At 37.1% G+C, this 14,391-nt stretch overlaps 1 long non-coding RNA gene across 1 annotated transcript in view; it reads right to left on the reverse strand.

Annotated features, from left to right (window-relative positions):
- Positions 1 to 246: 246 nt before the first annotated feature.
- LOC132370512 (uncharacterized) overlaps positions 247 to 14,391 on the reverse strand; it is a 31,624-nt gene continuing 17,479 nt past the window's right edge. The window contains exon 3 of the long non-coding RNA XR_009504597.1: positions 247 to 705. This is a non-coding gene — a long non-coding RNA (uncharacterized LOC132370512). The remainder of the gene's footprint in view (positions 706 to 14,391) is intronic.

Genomic DNA, 14,391 nt, shown 5'->3' on the forward strand with positions numbered 1-14,391 from the left:
ATATCATTAGAAAAGTTATGGAAACACTGATATAGACTATCAGTATCTGTTATGTTCTGTAAATATAAGCAAAATCAAAATAAAATAACTATTTTACAATATTGTAAATCAACTATACTTCAATAAATAAACAATAAAAAATAAAAGTACACCTGAAGCTAACACAATATTGGAAATCAACTGTACTTCAATAAATAAATATATACATACATAAATACATATATTTTAAAAATAGCCACTTTAATAATTGATTTTGTAATGTGTGAAGCTTCATTATGCTCATAATTAAATTACACAGTTGAATATTTTTTTAATCCTTGCTTTTACTTTTAAAAAAAATTAATTAATTAATTATTTTTATTTTTGACTGCGTTGGTTCTTCTTTGCTGCACGCCGGCTTTCTCTAGTTGCAGCCAGCGAGGACTACTGTTCATTGTGGTACGTGGGCTACTCATTGCGGTGGCTTCTCTTGCTGCGGAGCACGGGCTCTAGGTGCACAGGCTTCAGTAGTTGTGGCACGCAGGCTCAGTAGTTGTGGCTCGTGGGCTCTAGAGTGCAGGCTCAGTAGTTGTGGCGCATGGGCTTAGTTGCTCCACGGCATGTGGGATCTTCCCGGACCAGGGATCAAACCTGAGTCCTCTGCACTGGCAGGCGGATTCGTAACCACTGCACCACCAGGGAAGTCCCCACAACTGAATATTTTAACTGTAATTTACACCAAATATTTAAACTTTTAGTCCATCTGTCTTTTTCTCTGTAAGATCCACAAAACATTCAAACTTCATCATCATTAGTGAATAAAAATGAAACGCTCTTGGCTTTAACTGATTTAGTATCAGCAGAATAAGAGCCAAGAATAGTGTAAAGCATTTGGTAACGTACAACACTACATAAATGTTGATTATAATAATTATTAACTTATAATTATAATAATAAAGATCTACACCTACAAGACTTGACTTGTGAGTTAACCAGCTAGCTGCATTTTAGTGTGCTTTTAACAAGTCTCTCTAAGCTTTGTAAAGACAAAGCTTAAAACATTATGCATAAAAACAGCAGAAACGTCCCTTCTTGCCTGAACCCAAATTACTTTTTATTCTTTCTTTCTTTCGAGGGGCCTCTAGCTAAACGTACATTTTAGGTTATGTTTTGCAACGCATTGAGATACTTTTGTAGTTTTAAGTGTTTGGCATCCAGGTAAACACTTCTGTATTTCATTCAAAGATAGCACTTTGAATGTGGATGGTGATTACTCTCTCTTTGTGTTGTATGTGGCAGGGGGACTCAGAGGAGTGAGAAAATGAGGAGGAAAGGGTGAGAGAAGAGTTGGATAGATCCATGTAATGGCAGCAGCTCTTTCCAAATAAATGACTATTGAACAAGGAGCATTCACTGAGCTCCTCCTAGGAGCCAGCTACTGTCTTAACTGCCTGAACACAGCTACTAACTGCCCTTTTGGTTCCCTGGTCTCAGTTTTGCCTCCGAGCCCTGTGATCAGCCAGAGGCAAGGTAATTGTTGGGGACTGGTGGATACTTTTCTGTTAAAAGGAGCCAGGCTGTTCTCAGCTGTCCTAGGAGGCAGCTACCACACAGTGTTTGATGCTGTATTTCAGAACTGCCTGTAAGTCTTCTATTTTATGACTACGCCTATCTCAGATCAATGTAACACACAAGAAAAGCTGATGGTTTATCCTGCTCTGATCCCCTGGAGTTAGTTTGAGAGGAGCATGCTTTAGGGCTGTTCAACCAGACATTAGACACTATCTAGAACCTAGATTATACCATCACGTATTTGTTTATAAGTTGCTTTCACATTGTTTTTTAGTAGTCTCCTACTAAAATAATCTTTTTTCTTTAACTAGTTCCCTTCTACTTTTTTTTTTTTTGTATAACATAGAGCCTAGGATAACACTATACATGTGGAAAGTACTCAAATGTCAGTTGGAATGAATAAATTAGTTGCACTGTAGCGTCTTGTTGGTGACCATTTCTCTGCATTTGACATTCAATAAGTGATACTGATGAAAATTTCTATAACTTTAAAAAATTTGACATGTAGTGCTTTTAGAAAGTCCTAAACTATCAGCCATATGAAAGTCTAAAGATGGTCACTAACAATGATCAATTACAGTCCAAATGCATTGGATTAGAGTATTTTTTTTCATTGCAGAAAAATTAGAAAATACTGAAATACATAAGAGTTTGAAAAAAGGATTTCTGTTACTTGTGTGTACTGTATATTCTATGTACCTGTCATGCATTTTATATTTTCTTTGGAATTATTCTTTATTTTTTCATTGTTTACATTTTGATATGTAGTATTCCAAACCTGCTTTTATGCATCTATACATTTTTTTCCATAAAAATATGAGTGTACACATATTCTATTGTAATTGCATATTCTATTGTATAAGCATAATATCTCTTTTTATAAAGATGTTCATTTTTGACTGAAGAGATAATGGCTGATGAGGGCAAGATGTAGACATGGGGGGCAATGTCTACAGGGAGACATCTGATAAGAAACTTGGAATTATTCTTCAGTTTCATAAATAAGATGTCTCTGTTTTCCACTTTGATTAAAATCAATTTAAATGCATTCTAGGGTATAGATCCTATCCTTCACGTCACTGTTCCTCAAACTTTGCAGAAACTTGTTTAATTGTCTGAGAAACTTGTTTAAAAAAATGTAGAAAACTCCCAGCCTAACCCTCAGAGATTCTGATTTAATAGTTACCCAGTCATTTGTCAGTTTTGACTAACTGGCATTTAACTCCACTTCCCATTTTCTTCCTAATTTCTTTTTAGTGGAATCTCCCTTTGTGTAGTCTTCAGAAAAGTCCCCTGGGCCTGGGCTGCAGGCCCCATCATTTGGAGGCTCTTTTTCAGAACTTTCAGTCTAGAGCAGTGAGGCAATGACAACATTAGAACTGGGGATAGTCACAGCGTCAGCATGCAGACAACATCGTTCCTGCCTTATGATTTTTGTTGTGACTCCTCTAAAGCTTCCTTGGTTCCAATCTCTGGTCAATTCTGTGAATCCCTGATACCCTTCCCATCAGCTCCTTCTTTGCCTAAGGTAGCCCAAGTTGGTTTCTGCTGCTTGCAGAACTATAGGGAGCTATAACCAAGATAAATGATTAATGCTAGTGAAGTCTAGGAACTTAGGTTTTAGCAAGTTCTCCAAGTGATTCTGATGCAGGTGGATCCTCAAACTACATTTTGAGAAATACTATTCTGTGTCGTATTTCACATAGCTTCTGATGTCATGGTATTCATGAGGAAGGCACTCAATAAATGCTTGCTAGATGAATGAATGGACAATAGATGGATAGATGATGGATTCCTTGTAAGGGGCCTGACCTCAGGTCTACTAATGCTAGGCTTTTGCCAAATAAATGTAGGGATATTGATGTTGTTTCCTAAAGTTTTCTTGTTTAGGTATATGTGCTGATTTTACTTTACTGTAGTTGAAAACCACAATGCAGTTTAGAAAAGACACAATAGGTAGGAATTGGAAGAAAGAATTCATGTTAGCACCTTACCAGTAATGAAGAAATGAGGTTTTATAAGTGTGGCCATAGGTTTTCGTTTGGCTTTGTTTTTGTTTTTCTTTGTGGATGATGGCATAGGTCTTTGAAATCTTGTACATTTCTTCAGTATTTTACATACTAAAGAAAAACAATAAACCCATGAAAACAGCTGATTAAAGTCTCCTTTTCTTGCTTAAGTAGGTTGAAAAGTAGGCCAGTAGTTAATGGAATTTTTCATGACTTTGACCTTGATGGCATCTTCTCCAAAAGTTGAGCAAAGGCCATGCTATCATTAGGTTTCTTTGTAGGACTTTTTCATTCGTGATTTCCTCAGTGTTCTAAGAAGTCCTTATAAATATTAGTGAACGATCGTCATAAGAATTTTCTTTCATTTAAGGATAGAGCCCACTTTATTACTCATAGGTCCTTAAGAAATGGGGATAAATACCTGTGCACCCCAAAGACTGAGGCTTAGTTGACATTAATTTATCTTTGGATCATTTTGGCCATAGTTCCCCACTACGAATTTCTCAAGTTTTTTGATTTGAGAAGTAGTGTGTGAGGTGGTGGGACAGACACTGGCTTCAGAACTTGGATACAGAGTTTGAAACCTGGTTTTGCAACAATCTAACTGCAATTATGGATTTACTTGTCTTGGCTTTACTCACCACTTGGACAGGGATTGTGTTTTATTTGCCTACTTATTCTTACCACCTGGCATATAGTTGGTACTCAGATAATGTTTACTTAATGAAGCTTGAATGAATTCCTAATCTTGGGCAGCTCACAGTCTTTCTGGATTTCAGATTTGTCATTTGTAAAATAGACCAGTTGTTCTCTAGCATTATTTCCAGGTCTGACATTCTGCAATTATATGATCTGTGTATTCTGAAGCCAACTTCCCTAAGCAAGCTCTCTTGCTTAGGGCATTGAGAAATGGTATTGCATTACTTGCTTTGTTATAAGTGGCTTCTTCATCTCTGAGTCATTCTTACTGAAAACAGTTTCAAAGAGCCTGCAGAATTGCTGTGTATTTAGTGTAGAATAGCTTGGAGAACTGACCATTCAATATTTACTTTTATAGTTTCAGGCGGAGCTCTCGGCTACATGGGGACTGCTGAGATATTTCACGTAGCTTTTTAAAGACATCTTCTGTCTCGAGGAGTTTGGTACTTATCTGGTTAAATTGATTTGGCTGTATTTCAGCAAATTTGTTGGTCAGCTAGTAAGAGTTCAGATGCCAGGGCATCTATCTGTCCATAACATACTACAGTTTTTCTTTACCCCTTTAAAGTAGACAGAGTTTGCATGAAGAATCATAGAAACATAAGGGCTGGAATCATAACATCAACAATGTAGGTTAGAGTGGGAAGGATCTGAGTTTTGTTGGGAAGGCTTCAGGAGCTGCCCGAGCGGGGTATAGTGGGGGGAAAGTCGAATTAGACAGGATTCTGAGTTCTCCTCATTCCAGCTTCAACCATCTTAACTAAGAGCAAAACTGTTTCTGTCCTTTTTACATGCTGATCTTCTGAATACATTTATTTAAAATTTTTTTTCTGCAGCTGAATAGAAGTTTGACCTATCAATCTAGTCCAAGTCACCATTTATGATAAAGAGGCTGAAGAGGATAAGGGATTTGTTCTCGAAAGAGGTAACTGAAGGATTCAGACTCGCTCTTAATTTTCAAAAACAGATTTTCAGGAAAAGAAATGTCAAGGTAGATCCGAAGGTATAGGCAGAAAAGCCTGCAGTAAGAGAATGCTTAACTTTTATAATTTATAAAGCACTAGCACATATGTATCGTTGGATCTTCACAACAGACTTCTGAGCAAGCAGTGCAGGTGTTACTAACCCCAATTTAAAGATGAGGAAAGTGACACTGGGCAAGGTCAAGCGGCATGCACAAGGCCATGAAGTGTGAGAGTCTGGCCCGGGGCTCAAGTCTTCTGACCTTGAACCCAGTGCTCTTTGTATTACACTACACTGCTGACTAAAGACAGACACATGACAAATAAGTGTGTCAACATATCTTAGAGACATGAGTTGGTAGTGGGTAGAGGACTCACACATATTCTGGTGCCTGAGGATATGATTTGGCAATTGTGTGCATTTCCCCAACGTCATGGTAAATCGCCATTGCTCACAGACTGAATCATGCACATTGTTACCATTGGGGGAACATCTGAGCATACTTTTCCATATGTTATTTTAACAACATCCATTTGCTAATAAGAAGACAAAATTATCTTATTAGATCATAAGGAAACCTGCCTTTTCGTTTTGTCAGACTTCTTCTGTTCCTGCTGGTTAAAAATCTTTTGGTATTTCTTGTTAGAATTTTCTTGGCCAAAATGTTTAATGTACACTTAGATAAGTTTTCTTTTGTGTTAAAGTCTAATTTTTTTATTTCATTTTCTTTTCTCCTCCCATCCTCTACTCTTATCTACCTCCCTAATAATTATTCACTATTCAAAACGTAAAATATCTTTTCAAGGATAAAAAGAAAATTTAAAAGAAATGAATTTATAACCTTACAACATAGGACTCACTATATTATAATACATTGAAAGATTTTAGAGATTAGATTATAAAAATGAGGGAACATTTGAAAAGAAAAGCTAAGCTTTTAGGAGAAACAAGTGTGTGGTTCTTTTCAATGTTATATATAAACCAGGTTGAAGTTTGAGGTTAAAAGTCACATTTGGCTGGTTTACCTTTCTTAGTACTTTAGGAAAAGGTTCTAAGGCTTAGTACTCTAGGAAATGGTTCTAATTTTAAAGGTGTAAAATTAATGAACTGTGTAAAGAGCAGGGAAATCATTTAAACTGATTTTATAGAACAAAACCCAGAATATTTAATTAAGTCATCTTGGGAGAATATAAGCATATTATTTGAAAAATTGCTACTGTATTCATAAGCTAGGGTTAATTGACAAATTGAATCTTCTTGAAGTTGTTTAGCTGTCTTCAGCTTCTATGGGCCAGATGGAAATAGCATAATCATTCGAGATGGGGAATAGAAAAAGAAAATGATCATGGAGATAAGGTCAAATCCTTCTCTTTGCTTTGCCCAAGAGAGATAAATATATGCAGACTCTGTAATAGATCCATCTGTCTCTTAGGATTAGGTACAGATGAGAAAGACAGAAAGCAGCAAGTAACAGTGTCTTAAATGAGATATAAATTCCTTTCTCTCTTACATAAATGAAGTCTGGAAGTAAGCAGTCCGGGGTTGGTAAAGCAGATCTACGATCATCAAAGAGATAGATTCTTTTACCCTCTTGCTCTGCCACCTACAGCGCGTGGCTTCTACCTGATGATCCAGAATCGTTGCTGGAGCTCCAGCCATCACAATTTGTTTTCAGTCCAAATGAAGAAGATAGAGATGAAGAAGAAGGCTGCACGATTTCCCTTTAAGGAGTCTCCCGGGAAATTGCAAAGGACAGTTCTACTAACATCTCACTGATTAGAACTTAGTTATATAGACATATCTAACTGCAAAAGAAACTTTTTTTTTTTTCTTTGAGTGGCTATAAACCCAGCTTAACTCAAGTTTCCATCACCGAGCAAGGATGAAGGAGTGGATATTTGGGATTACGTCTGACACAAGTCTTTTTTTTTTTTTCATCACCATTTTGGTTAGCCACTCACTTGGGCTTATGCTGCTTGAGTCTGCTTGAAATCCCATTTTCCCAGTTTGGACTAAAGTGTAAATAAATAGCTGTTGCTTCTGGTCCAGTAGAAGGACTGGAGGTGGTTCATTTTTTTCCTCCTACAAATTGCTAGGAAATGCCTTTTAGGATGTTGTTCAGTACTAGATGCAGGTTGCTCCTTGTGGAACTCCAGAAGAACTGAAACTCAGAATAAAACTCTATAGAATCATCACTGTATCCCTAAATATACGAACTTAAATTTAAATGTTATCTAAAATGGCAGGCAGACAAATAACAGTATCCCAAGCTGGTATGAACCTGTGTGTACCATGAGATTTTTCTGAGAAAAAGATAGCCACATGCAGTTCAAATCTAAATAAGGAAAACATCTCTCTAAACATCCTGTAATTTGTTTTCTAGCAAGGATCATGAGAATAATAGTGGAAAGAAAAGAATTTGAATGTTCCTAGTCTTCACTTCAAAAAGATTCATGGCAGAGTCAAGGCCTGTATGCCCTGGGTAAAACATGTCAAAACAAGAACTAAGGGTATAGAAATGACTGAACTTAAAAAATCATTATTTAATCATATAAAATTTTGTTACATGAAGCAGAGGTAGTACTGCATTTAGCTCAATGAATCTATTTTAGACTCTCAAGTCACAGAATATTATGTTTGTTAATTTCCCTAGCCTGTTCTTGGCTCCAGATTAATCATCATTGGTTTGCTAACCCAATATATATATATATATATATATATATATATATATATATATATATATATATATACACACACACATACATAATTGAAGTATAGTTGATTTACAATGTACACCAGTTTCTGGTGTACAACAAAGTGATTCAGTTATACATATACATATATAAGCTTTTTCATATTCTTTTCCATTATAGGTTATTACAAGATATTGAATTTAGTTCCCTGTGCTATACAGTAGGACCTTGTTTTTTTTTTATATATAGTAGTTTGTATCTGCTAATCCCAAACTCCTAATTTGTCCCTCTCACCCCCAACCCCTGCCTTTTCTCTTTGGTAACCAAAAATTTGTTTTCCGTGTCCTTGAGTCTGTTTCTGGTTTGTAAATAAGTTCATTTGTATCATCTTTTAGATTCCACATATAAGTGACATCATATGACATTTGTCTTTCTCTAGTTTGACAAACATATATTGCGTGTCAACTGTGTTCCTGGCACTGTGCTAAGAGCTGAATAAAACAATCTCTGCCCTCAAGGAGCTCAAAGTTTGGTGATGACAAGTTACTTACAATTTTCATCCTTAAGAATAATAGTAACATTGTACCCTGTGAACTTGGAATCTGGGATTAAGAGACATGGTTGATTCACCAAGAACAAAGTGAAAAAAATACAGGCTGAAGACTCAGAAAACATCTATTTGAAGCTCAGCCCAGTCACTTACTACCTGTGCCCTTGAGCAGATTAGTTAACTAGTCTTACTTTTAGTTTCTTCCTCTGAAAACTGAGAATAATGCCTACCTCTCGAGAGTGTTCTGAGGCTCAAACGATATAATGTAAATGCTGTGCTTGGCACATAGAAGGCACTCAAAAACTAGTTGTAATTATTATAATTATTATTAATGATTGTGTTATTTCCAAGAATGAATTGGTTTAAAACATAGAATAATCATATATAATAATAATATCATGTAATTACTAATATATTGTATTAATCATTATATAATATTATATTAATATATAATTACATATATATAACTTGCTATAATCCATGTACTGTTCTCAACACTTTACTCAATGAGACAGGTGTTTTTAAGCATGGCAACTGTCCTTCAAGGTAGTTATTGTTATTAGCACCCCTATTCTACAGATGAGAAAACTGAGATGTAGAAAGGTTAAGTGACTTGCCCAAAGTTACAAAACTAAGTAGCCAAGTTGGGATGTGAACCTAAGCACTATGTCTCCAGAGTCTGTGTGCTCTCACTATTATACTGTATCACTACAAATAACTTAATTCATTAATCCATGAATCATATAAGGGACTAGAACGAACTTTCTAACTTTCAATGATTGACTTTTGGAGCAGTAGTGCAACCAACTCTGCTCCCTGGGCAAGGTGGCCCTGCCTTAGACCATGTGTTTTAGAAGGCCCCACTTATCATAAAAACACACACAAAATTTATTAAATAGCACATGGGCACCTCTGGCACTTGAGTTCTGTGCTCAGTATTGGCACAGTATGTCCTTAAACATTCACTTTCATGCTTAACAGCATTCAGGCCCCAGGGTAATGCTTCTTTATGTTCCTTCTCCTATGTCCTTGAGTGAAAAGGCAACTGCGTCTAAATGCTATGAAGTCCTTTGGATTATATCGTCACCAAACTTGGAGATGTACATCAGCAATTTGGGTATTAGATAGTAGAAACACCTAGGAAGAATAAAAGACTACCTTTTCAGATCCCTCCTCTCAGATAGTGCGAGCGCAAGAGATTTTTCATAGCGTGGTATCACTTTCTAGCGTATCAAGCATCCATTTTCTTGCTTTTCTTCATGTTTTAATTTGTGTTTCCAGACGTACTTGTGAATTAGCATATTATATGCAGTAATTGAACATGATGGCTGAGGGACATTTTGCAACATAAAACAATTCATATTACTCTTACATGTGTGTATATGTAGGCTAACATAACATACATGAAGCGGTGATATCAGTTCCTCACATTGGCCACTGGATGGTCAATGTGAGAATCAAGAATACTTTTATTTTAATTAAAACATTTAAATAATGCAAAGAAACTTTCAAAAATTTTTTCTGTAATTTTGATTTAAAATTTTGATATTCAATAACTACAATTTATTTTTCCCTTTTCAATTTTTAGGGAGAGAATTTTGAATTCTCTAGAAAAAAAGTTTTTTTTATACCCTGAGAAAACCATAATTCAAAAAGAGTCACAGTGTTCATTGCAGCACTATTTACAATAGCCAGGACATGGAAGCAACCTAAGTGTCCATCGACAAATGAATGGATAAAGAAGATGTGGCACATATATACAAGGAATATTACTCAACCATAAAAAGAAATGAAATTGATTTTTTTGTTGTGAGGTGGATGGACCTAGAGTCTGTCATACAAAGTGAAGTAAGTCAGAAAGAGAAAAACAAATACCATAAGCTAACACACATATATGGAATCTAAAAAAAAAGAAAAATGGTTCTGAAGAACCTAGGGGCAGAATAGAGATAAAGACACAGATGTAGAGAATGGACTTGAGGACACGGGGAGGGGGAAGGGTAAGGTGGGACAAAGTGAGAGAGTGGCATGGACATATAAACACTACCAAATGTAAAATAGATAGCTAGTGGGAAGCAGCCGCATAGCACAGGGAGATCAGCTCAGTGCTTTGTGACCACCTAGAGGGGTGGGATAGGGAGGGTGGGAGGGAGACGCAAGAGGGAGGGGATATGGGGATATATGTATACGAATAGCTGATTCACTTTGTTATACAGCAGAAACTAACACACCACTGTAAAGCAATTATACTCCAATATAGATGTTAAAAAAAATAACATATAAAATATTGCAATTATTTCCAGTTTTATTGAGATACAATTTGCATATAACATTGTGTAAGTTTAAGGTGTACAACATAATAATTTGATACAGTCATCTCTGGATTGGTTCCAGGACCCCCTTGGATACCAAAATCCATGGATGCTCAAGTCCCCTATATAAAATGGTGTAGTATTTGCATATAACCTATGAACATCTTCCATGCACTTTAAATCATCTGTGGCTTACATATAATACCTAATACAATATAAATGCTATGTAAATACTTGCCTGTATGGAGCAAATTAAAGTTTTTCTATTTGAAACTTTCTGGAACTTTTTTTTCTCAAATATTTTTGATCTATGGTTAGTTGAATCCATGGATGTATAACCCGCTGATACAGAGGGCTAACTGTATGTATATATTGCAAAATGATTACTGCAATAAGCTTAGTTAACATCCATTAAATCACAGTTACAATTTTTTTCCCCTTGTGGTGAAAACTTTTAAAATTTACTCTCTTAGCAACTTTCAAATATACAAGACAGTATTTTTAACTATAGCTGTCATGTTGTACTTTATATCCCCAGAACTTATTTATCTTATAACTGAAATTTTGCACTTTTGGACCACCTTAATCCAAAAATAATTGTAATTTTTCAGGTTTTTTTGTTTACTTTACATTTTTTTGATGGAAAATATATTCAAAATTTGGACAGTTTGAATACAATTACATTTTGTTTTTCAGTCTTTTAGAGTATTAAGAGTGAGTACAAGTTCAGGCCAAGATAGAAATAGAAAAATGTAAATGTGAAATTCAGAAAAGAAAAGAGAAAATATGTCAAGGTAGAAGTATAGGGTGTTCTTTTTCTCTAAAAGTCTGAGAACTTGATATGTAACTTTTAAACATGTAGACATATGATATGCGGGCCTCTATGTACTGTCTGGTCCCACCTGCACATATGTTAGGGGTGTGCCTTTTGGGCAGAGTCCATACACAGCAAGCTCATTTTGGCCTAACTGGTATTTTGGCCTGTCTAAAATAATATAGTTAAATCAGTAGCCTCACAAGTAGAGTCACAAATTAAGAAACTGGGAAAGCGAATTAACAGCAAAAAATTTAGCACATTTCTGAAATATGAATAACTTAAAGAGGATTACATAAGGGATTTAGGTGTTTTAAGTACTATACAGTTTTCTTGGGGAAAATAGTCCATGTGGAAAATCTCTGTACTATGTTCTGAAATAAAGAATGATTTCTGAGGGCTTCCCTGGTGGCGCAGTGGTTGAGAATCTGCCTGCCAATGCAGGGGACACGGGTTCGAGCCCTGGTCTGAGAGGATCCCACATGCCGCGGAGCAACTGGGCCCATGGGCCACAATTACTGAGCCTGCACGTCTGGAGCCTGTGCTCCGCACAAGAGAGGCCGCGATGGTGAGAGGCCCGCGCACCGCGATGAAGAATGGCCCCCGCTTGCCGCAACTGGAGAAAGCCCTCGCACAGAAACGAAGACCCAACACAGCCAAAAATAAGTAAATAAATAAATAAATAAATATTAAAAAAGAAAAAAAGAATGATTTCTGAGACAAAATGATCTTCATGGAGGAAAAGCATGATAAGTGGGTTTTTCTTGAAGAAGTGTTCCTATTAATTTGGTCAATCAATAAATGGGTAATGATGATCATGTAATGTGCCCCAACATAGTTGGCCAACATGGAGGGTTTAAAATTTAATTGAAGGGGTAAATGATGTATACTTGGAAAAATTAGAGACTAGATACTAAGAACTGTGAACAGTGAGGTCCAAACAAGTATTATGGAGGACCAAAGTAGAGAAAGATTGGTGTGATCTTGAATCATCCAGCAGGGAGGATTTCACAGAGGGGCACTGGAGTGAGACCAATAATATAATCCCTGGAATGGAGTTAGGGCCTTATAGGTCCAGGGAAATCACATGGAGCTGTAAACAATATTTTCAAACAAACAAAATGCTATCCCTCTGTCTCCTTCCTCTTCCATAGCAATGCTATAAAGGCTCCTAGTGTTATCTAGTTGTTTTTTTTTTTATCGATGAGGGAACTGTGATGTGTGTGTGTGTGAATGTCATTAATAGCGCTCTTTTCCTCTACTTGATTGTGGAATCAGCTGAGAGACAGATATAGGATTCAGATAACTGAAGATTAAAATAGCAGTTTTATTAGTGGTGAAAAGCTAAATGGGAAGATATGGCTTTGATATGGGACCAAATATCTTCCAATCTGATATACATTTCACCCCCAAATTGGGTAGACTTACTCATCTAGACATGGGTCCACTGGAGACACCAGGCCTCCCTAAGCAGGCCCAGGCCCCTTACCATTTAGCAGAGACAGACCAGACACAAGGCCTCTGCAGGCAGGCAGATCCAAACAGGTGAAGGCTATGCACAGGACTAGAGTGTGTAGGGTGCAAAATTCAAGGAGGCCCGCATTCTCAGGCTCATGACCATGTCTGTCTCATGACCCTGAATGTGAGCGCCTTCTTAAATTTTGTGCCCCAGATGCCTCCCTGGCATCATACCATCCTGGCCCTAGCCAGCATGTCCACTTCTTTTTCCTGAACTCACCAGTTAGGTAAATCCCTCCTCTTGCCCTAGGGAGAGTGACTGTGGAGGAAAAGAGAGGCCGGGGGGTTTACTCTAGTGGAGGTATCTGCACATGGAAAAAGGCTAGGGGAAAGGAGTCTCCCTTAAAAGAGATCATAGAGGGACTTCCCTGGTGGTCCAGTGGTTAAGGCTCCGTGATTACCCTGCAGGGGGCACGGGTTCGATCCCTGGTTGGGGAACTAAGATCCCACATGCTGCGCGGCAGGGCCAAAAAAAAAAAGAAAGGGAGATCATAGAAGTAAAGCTTTTTGCCAAGGCCATACAACCAGTGGTGGCTAGAACCCAGGATTCTTGTTCCTCTTCATAAAAACAAAAAGATGATATGATGCAGCTTTGAGAATTAAACCCATTCACTAGAGCACTCAATTAACCAGCTCTTCTGTTATTACTGATTACTGTTATTATCATTTTGCTTTCATGACTCTTTTAGGTGACTTAAGCAAATTATATATTAAATTATATGTAAACTCACATAGCATGTAGTAGGTTGAATGGTGGCCCCCCCAGAGATATGTCCACATTCTCTAACATATGCATGTGACCTTATTTGAAAAAAAGGTCTTTGCAGATGCAATTATATTAAGGATCCGGATATGAGATCATCCTTGATTATCTGCATAGGCTCTAAATCCAAGTGCCCTTGTAAGAGCCACGCAAAGGGGAGACACACAGAGAAGAGGAGAAAGCCATGTGAAAGTGGAGGCAGAATGAAGTTAACGCAGCCACAAGCCAAGGAACACATGGAACCACCAGAAGCGGGAAGAGGCAAGAAAGGGTTCTCCCCTAGAGGCCTAGGAAGGAGTGCAGCCTTGCCAGCACCTTGGTTTTGGACTTCTGGCCTCCAGAACTGTGAGAGAATAAATTTGTGTTGTTTTAAGCCACCAAACGTGTAGTAATTTATTACAGTCACCCTAGGAAACTAATACATAGGGCAGAGATATGTTTTTAAAGCCCTGTATTAGTTATCATTATCCCAAAACTTAGTGGCTTAAAACACTACCTCACACAGTTTCTGCGGATCAG

Source organism: Balaenoptera ricei, chromosome 8 (assembly GCF_028023285.1).
Source record: "Balaenoptera ricei isolate mBalRic1 chromosome 8, mBalRic1.hap2, whole genome shotgun sequence".
Lineage (NCBI taxonomy): Eukaryota > Metazoa > Chordata > Mammalia > Artiodactyla > Balaenopteridae > Balaenoptera > Balaenoptera ricei.